The sequence below is a fragment of the Pelobates fuscus genome, chromosome 1 (genome assembly GCF_036172605.1).
Source record: "Pelobates fuscus isolate aPelFus1 chromosome 1, aPelFus1.pri, whole genome shotgun sequence".
Lineage (NCBI taxonomy): Eukaryota > Metazoa > Chordata > Amphibia > Anura > Pelobatidae > Pelobates > Pelobates fuscus.
In genome coordinates this window covers 475940764-475947560 of record NC_086317.1, presented here as the reverse complement: position 1 = coordinate 475947560, position 6797 = coordinate 475940764, and positions in this window count along the sequence as shown.

The following is a 6797-nucleotide window of genomic DNA, read 5'->3' as shown; positions in this document are numbered from 1 at the left end:
ATCGGCTACTCGACTTACCAAACACCGCTGGACTTCCAGACCATTCAGGACAATAAGTCTTTTGGTATATTAACTCTCTCAATGTATTCCACTGTTACAATGGTTGTTCGTGAAAACAGGTCATTCGAATGGCGTTCGTCTGAATGTGCAAGGATCTGAGTGGTATTTTCCCAGATGGTGCGCTCAGATTCCAGCTATTCAACGAGAGGTCATTCGGTTAATTTACTGTAATTCTTTGCAAGTTATAGAATTTAATGTAAAACCGTAACTTGGGCTGTATGGAGAGAGAGAGTGATTATCAGTATATTATCACTCATCTCTCCAGTGTAAAAATGTATGCTGGGAAATAGTCCTGTAACTTAAGTTTCCCCTGTAGTCCACTATTGTAAAACCCTTGCAAGGGCACTTTGGAAACCCCGTATATGGGGAACTGTATAAATGCTGTCACCTGTGTGGCAGGATTACAGAATGATCCAGCACATAGAATTGTATAACATAGAGGACTGATAGGTAACGTATAACGGACCTTAGAATGGCCAGACTAACGTACCAAAGAATAGTCAGGAATAGCCGAGGTCAAGGGATACAGAAAGAGACACAACGATAAGGAAAAGCCAGGAGTCAAGGATGCCAGAAAACAGGGAAGTCAAAAACAATGCCAAAGTCAAATAACCAGAATTACCAGAATCAATAACGCGCTCTCGGACAACCACAAGGGAAACCATGACAGGGCACTGAGCAGGATGAGAACTGGGCCTAAATACCCGTCCTCTAGATCTGATAGGCTGCAACCGGCTTTTGACCCCAAAGCAGTTACCAGGTTTCCATTTGCATAATTGCTGCTCAGCATTAAACCTTTTGTGGATTTGATTGCTGCTCGGCACAACTTTTCCTGTGTGGACAATAAATGTCATTTTTATAAGCGGATGAATATGTGACACTGTGATTAAAACCTCAGTTGACCTCCAAGTTATGTGTTGTCTAGTTCTTGGGAGAAAGGGATTGTTATTACGCTACCTGCATTTTACCTGTTTTATCCTGACTACCAGCGGAGATACCGTGGATTATACTACTACTCCGCTAAAATTGGTGGCAAGCGACGGGATTCAAACCACACAGCAAAGCATCGTTAGGCAGTGATTTATGCGAACAGAGGAAAAGGAAACAGCAATTTGTGAAACAACCATTTGGATGAAACCGGAGTTCGGGAATAAGTGGAATTACATGAACAGCCGGTGAATGGAAACTAATTATACACTTTTGAAACGGACTACACTAAAGCAATTACTAGAGGCAAGAGGAACAATAGCCAGCAACAAGACAAAGGCTACCCTTATTGCTGAGCTCATGGAGGGAGACAGAGCAGCTGCTGCAGCACCTCCAGTGGAGACGGATCAATCAGAATTTGGGAAGAGCTCAGGAACAGGCTGGCATTTTGACCTGAAGGGCCATCACAAGCAACAGTGGAAAGAATCATGGCGGATGTGCAGGAGTACCTACTGGCCCGACAACCCACCAACCGGCGATCCCGAGAAGAATCCCCAGCGCCATCCAACTTTTCCCAGGGAAAAGTCAAAATCCCCTACCAGGCTTTCAAGAACTATAACGAAGCAGACGGAGAGGTAGATGACTACCTGCAGGACTTTGAAAGGCTGTGCCAGCTGCATGACATCAGCCCAGCAGAACAGGTACCCCTGCTGGCGGGGTACCGCACAGCAGAGGCGTACCGAGCAGTCCCAGATGAGGACAGCAGAGACTATCAGAAGGTCAAACAAGCCATCCTAGCCCGGTATGCTATCATCTCAGAGGCATACCGACTTTAATTCAGAGGCATTAAAAAGCAAGCAAAAGATTCACACACAAATGGGCGCACCGATTACAGCGAGCCGCCAAAGGATAGATCGAAGCGACACAGGTCACCACCCTAGAAGATCTGTTTCAACTAGTTGTACTGGAAGAGTTCTTCGACGGACTGACCACAGAGCTGCAAAATTGGGTCAGAGACCGAAAACCCCGTACCCTACGAGAGGCCGCCAAGTTAGCGGACGAGTTCCAGGACACTAGGCGAGAGCAACGACCCCAACAACGGGCCGCCTACGGATATACAGCTCCTCCACCGGCAGTGACCACTACAGCTCATCCACGACCACGGGTAAGCCACAACCCGTACCCTCCCCGGTACAACACACGACCACCGATCCGCTGCAATACCTGCAACCAGCAAGGGCATATACAGAAGGACTGCCCAAGGAACAGGCACCGACCTAACTGGCATAACCAGGGGCCATCACCTCATAGCAGAGCTGCGGTACACTGTTACCAAAAAGAGCCTGTGGTTTTCCCCACCCCAGCTACCTCCGTTGAAGAACCCCTGGGAACCTTGCACGAGGTGAACCACATCCAGGCTGCCTCAGACAACCAACAAGGGCATCGCCAAGTCGTACATATGGAGGGAAAAAGTGTGCAGGGGCTGCGTGACTCTGGGTCCATCTTGTGGCCCCAGACTCTGGGGCCATCCGGACCCAACTTGTGCCAAAAACCAACCTCACTGGAGATTATGTAGCCGTACGGGTGGCAGGGGGGTCCATTTACAAGGTACCTACAGCCAAGGTACATTTGAATTGGGGAGTGGGGCATGGGATGTGGAGGTGGGGATTATGCAGGACTTGCCCGCCGATGTTATTTTGGGCAATGACTTGGAGGAGCTCAAATCCGCTTTTGTTCCCCAACCCACCATGCAAGAAGCATACCCGATGGTTACTCGGCAGTAGGCTCGCACACCGGCTCCATCTGATCATGCTGAGGCTCAGGTAAGCAATGTGCCTGTTACAAATTGCTATTTGTAACTGGCCCTTTAAATGAGAAATTGCCCTGCTTCCCTGGATTGTGGAGAAGCCTGTTTGCCAGCCTCCTTCCTCATGACTATGGCCCTGGGAGATTGGGCCCTTTAAAAACAGTATTCGGCCCTAACAGAGTGCATGTCACTCATTCTGGCCCTTTAAATACAGTGGGGTCATTCGGTACTTGCCCTGTGTGAGCGGTGATACCCCAGATAGCTATGCCATGGAGCCTATTCATATAATGAAAGATTATGGGAAAGACTTTAGCTCCATGGCAATTGAACTGTGTGAATAGGATCTGCGCGCTATTCGGTAGTTTTGTGCGCTCAGATCCCAGCTATCTGGGATATGTGAAATGTCTGTGTGTTATGTGTAAAAGGTGACTTTATGTATTTTAAAGTGTTTTACTGTCTTTGTGTCCCCATGTGCTCAATGCAGTCTGTCTCTGTCCTGGGAGGTAATTGGATTACTTCTCCATTGTCTCCAGGAGAGAGGGCTCTGTAAAACCGGTCTGAGCCGGAAAGCCATGCTGGCAGGGGTTTTAAAAGATACTTTACTAACTTTTGAACCCCTGGTCTGATTCATGCCATTTTTTAATATGTTGTTTCCCTGAATGGATTGATTGTGGATATGTATTTTTATGTGAATGTGATGTATGGTTTTAGAGTTATGAAAGTTGGGTAGAAAGTATGTTTTAACTTTATGTATAATTGAGTTTCCTCTCAGGATAAGGGGAGGGAATATGTGGGATGTAACTGATGTGTGAGTGGTTGTTTTATACCTCCCTGTGGGCGGACCTGTATTTGTAACAACTGCAATAAAAACCAGGCTGGGTGTGCCAGCACCTCAGACCTCTTCTGACCCTCAATACGTAGTCTTGTCTCGTTATTGGAGGGAACTGCTATGTCACACTGGGGATTGCTATGCTCTGCATATTCCCCTGAGTTTTAATCACTTGGCTCTTTTAAGAGCTGGTTCCGGATACGCTCTCCTGGAGGAGAGGTCTTCCCCACACGGTCCTGGAGGACAGAAGCCGATCCAGGGTGGAAGGAAGACGGCGAGGCTCCAGTTAAGCTTCGGCGGTTGTGGAGTCTGCGGTGGCTGTGGTGTCCGGTGCGGTGCTTGTGGTCCTCGGCGCAAGCTAGGAAGCGTCTATCAACAGAGGGTACTCGGTCGGAGTACACGGAGCTCTGTTACAATTGGTAGCAAGCGGCGGGATCATTCCCACAGCCCAGGAGGGCAGCTACAGGACAACACCATTCCTAGGAGTTACAAATTGAGGGCACGCTAGCACTCGTGCAGCGCCCCTGGCAGCAGAGGTATCCAGCGACTTGGAGCAGACAAGTATGGAAGGCTCTGGCACTGAAGATGATTGGCTGGCCGAGGTGAGGCAGCGAGTGGCCCAGTATGGGGGTCATGTACCCATGGAGATATTCCAGGTGATCTGGAACCAGGTCATGGCTGAGCGAAACTCAAGGATGGACGGAGCGTATGCTCAGCAGAAAGAGTGTTACAGCAGCAGAGTAGAGGCTGCATCCGAGGAGGTTAGCCGTCTCCCCCTGAGGCGGCGGGAGGAACCCGAAGTAGGGCCTCATAGATTGGTCCTGTGAGGAACCACGACAGGCAGGTGGAGATGGGACCGAGGTCTCCCCACCGGGCCCAACGGGATGGTGGGCAGCAGGCCCAGATACCCAGCGGCAGTGTGAGTTACAGGGAGCCAAAGGTGCCGTCCTTCCTCCCCAGCGGCAGTGTGTGTCCCAGTGAGCTGAAGGTGTTGTCCTTCCTCCCCAGCGGCAGTGTGTGTCCCAGGGAGCTGAAGGTGCCATCCTTCCTCCCCAGCGGCAGTGTGTACCCCAGGGAACTGAAGGTGTCGTCTTTCCTCCCCAGCAGCAGTGTGTATTTCAGGGAGCTGAAGGTGTCGTCCTTCCTCCCCAGCGGCAGTGTGAGTCCCAGGGAGCTGACGGTGTCGTCCTTCCTCCCCAGTGGCCGGACACTATATTGAAAGGGGAGACAGTTGGTCCCCCTCTCCACCAGCAGAGAGAGTGTCAGGGAGAGGAGCTTATTACCCCCTCTCCCCAGCGGCAGTCTACAGTTCAGAGAGAGGAACTTGTTACACCCTCTCTCCAGCGGCAGCCTAACCCACCAAGGGGAGATGTTAAGCCCCACAACTGTGCAGATGAGACCGTAGTCTCTACACTTACAGCACAAGAGGTAGGGACAGTCGGTCCTGTCCCCCAGCCACTGAGCTGTGTATCCAGAGGGGAGACAGTCGGTCTCCCCCTCCCACAACCAGGCTCAAACCAGGCTACTTCCATGGTAGCGCTGGCACCAGGGCAGAGTACCGCTGGTCTCTGCCCACTCAGCAACCCACCAAGGCAGCCTACCAGTCCCCCGCACAGCCGTGGTGAGGCACCTGGACATGGACAAGTTTTTCCTACCCTCAGGTGTAGTAACCAGTTATTGTGGGTGGGCTGTACTGCTGTTTCTGTTTTGTGGGTGGGCTGCTGGACTAACAAGGGCACTAACCGAAAGAAGGTCAGATACCCAGTTAGTCTGTCTGGTAAAGGGGACAAGTGTGGCGAAACCAACCTCGCCACTGTCCACTGGAGAAGCCTGGTTGCCCGCCTCCTACCTGCTGACTATGGCCCCTGGTAAATTTGTACTTTGAAATAACTGATTTGGGCATGTTGTATTATATTATGCTGCTACTGGCCCTTTAAGAACCATCTGGGGACATACTGTGGAGTTACTGGGTGGCCACCATTTCATGTATCAGAAGCAAATGGTGAGAACAATGGATGGCGGCCATTTTAACTCACAGACATTGTTGTGACTTTTCTACACGGTGCCATCTCGCCGGTATTTGGTACACAACGACATTGTGCAGTAGTTTTAAACTATACAACAGGGGACACATTATACAGTAATTATTTTTTATATAATCTGTATATGTTCTGCTGAATCTGCATTAAACTGTATTTTCCAAACTACTGAATGGATCTGGGTGAATTTTGGATATGTGGTTCACCCAGATCCCCTGGGGTTATTGCATGTTTTGGGGTCCCTGTGATATGTTTTATAAAACTGTATTCTTCTGCCTGTGATAATGAGATTACCCATTGTGTTCAGTAATCCTATTACAGGCAAAGGGGAGGATTTTGTGTGGGAGTGTCTGTGTGTATTGTACCGATTGATTGGTTGTTTTGTCCCTCCCTGTGTGTGTTCCTGTATTCTCAACAACTGTAATAAAAACCAGACTGGGAGTGCCAGCCTCAGATTCTGCTTGACCCTCAAAACGAAGTGTCGTCTCGTTATTGGGGGAATTGGATTGTACGCTGACTGCCAGGAGTGTAAGCGGATTGTATGCTTTTCCTGTTCGGCTGATTCCAGGGTTCATGTGTTTCCAGTTCGGGAGTTGGTGAATTCGTACAGTTTGGAGTTCGGGAGATTGGTGATTGCAGTAGCTGCTGGTCTATGGAAAAGGGGATTATCGCCTAGACGATTTTTATCCTCTTGTGCGTGAAACGGTCCGTTACATTGGTGGCAAGCGGTGGGATGGCATCCTAGTGCGAGGAGAAGCAGCTCGGAGACACTGGTAACGTTTGGAATTACAAATTGAGGGCAACACTAGTATCCGTACAGCGCCCCTGGCTACAGCAGGATGGAATCAGCTAGTTTTCGGACAGCGTTCCATGATGAGGAGGAGGAGGCGGCCGCGGACTACAGGGATGCAGACAGAAAGGAACTCTGGTATGATGCTCTGGAAGACGCCTAGTGGCGGCGAGGTGAGAGTCTCCCCAGTGATGAGCAGCGGCTACAGAAGCGTGTGGCGATGCGGATGTATCTATTGGGAGAGCAGCCCCTGGATGAGTGGGTGGCAAGACTAGAGACCCTGGTATGGCGAGAGATCTGGCTAGACAACGCATACCAGGCCCTCTGGTGGCATACCATTCAACT